Source organism: Myotis brandtii, unplaced genomic scaffold (genome assembly GCF_000412655.1).
Source record: "Myotis brandtii unplaced genomic scaffold, ASM41265v1 scaffold176, whole genome shotgun sequence".
NCBI lineage: Eukaryota > Metazoa > Chordata > Mammalia > Chiroptera > Vespertilionidae > Myotis > Myotis brandtii.
The window spans coordinates 8,145-9,482 of record NW_005356519.1 but is presented as its reverse complement, the minus strand read 5'-3'; positions in this window follow the sequence as shown (position 1 = coordinate 9,482).

Genomic DNA, 1,338 nt, shown 5'->3' with positions numbered 1-1,338 from the left:
GCAGGGATATAAGTCAGCTGCTCTGGGGCCACACTGGCCTTCCTGGGTCCCAAGAAGCACTCCCAGTCACTCCTCACACTTGCCCCGATGTCATGCAGCAAGCCCTAAGGGAACCATAGACATAGGGCTGTTTCACACTGGGACCACCCCGTCCTTTACCGAACATTTCTTCCCTGAGCACAACGCTTTGTAAGAGAATTAAAGCAAGGGGATGTGTGCTCTTGCTCTCTGAGAGTTTCCACAGAGTCCTGGACAAGCTGGAAAGAGTTTCGGGCAGGGTCCCCACAGGAAGCAGGTGGCCTGCCCAAGTTAGGGTAATTCACGGAGGGTTTATGCACTAATGTGTGGGAAGGTGCAGGGACCCAGCAGAGAGCATGCAGGAAGGAACCCAGAACTTTAGCAGTGGAGCAGTTACTGCTCCTGGATCCGGGACAAAGGGAGGAAGCAGTAATGGGGAAGCTGAAGGGGAGAGTCATGGAGAGAAGGCCTCCTTGTGAGGAACTGACACCTTAGGTTGCAGCGAGCGCCAGCTGACCCCACAGGGAGCCCAGGGAACACCGTCCTGAGAAACGTGTTACTTGTCAGTTTCGTCAACATCACAGAGGGCACTTACACAAACTTAGATGGTAAAGCAACTGCACACCTAGGCCATATGGTGGAGCCTATGGCTCCTACGCTACATACTGTACAACGTGTTACTGCACAAAACAACACAGGATTAAATCAAGCACAAGAGAAAATGATTTCATTTTCAAGGGATACAATAGCCATGAGATGTATGAGGCTGCTGCCAGCATAACACTTCTACAGCAAACGGTTTTTTATAACTAGAAAGAGTAGACTCTAAAATAACAGTGACAGTGGGATGGTGGGGGTGGGGGGAATGGGGAATACTTAATGGGGGAACTTGTATGCATATATGCATAGCCTATGGACTCTGACAATAGAGTGGTAAAGGCCTGGGAGGGGCGGTTCTGGAAAGAGGAGGTCAATTGTAAAGAAAACAAAGAACATCTGTAATACTTTCAACAATAAAAATCCTATCTAAGAAAAGAGTAATATTCAAATTAACCATCACTCTGTAACAAAGATGGTGGCGCCCATAGCTGCTGGGCAGGACACTGGCGACGTCACTTGGGCAACATGAGCCCAGCAGGCAAGCGGGGCCCTCTGGCAGCACCCAGCAGGGCCTGCTTGCCCATCCCGGTGGTGTGGAGCAGGCAGGCCCCGCAGAGAGCAGAGAACCACAGGGAGTGGGCCCAAGCCGTCAGTATCACACCCCCTGAGGGCTCCTGAATTGGAGAGGGTACAGGTCAGGCTGAGGGATCTCCCCGCCCC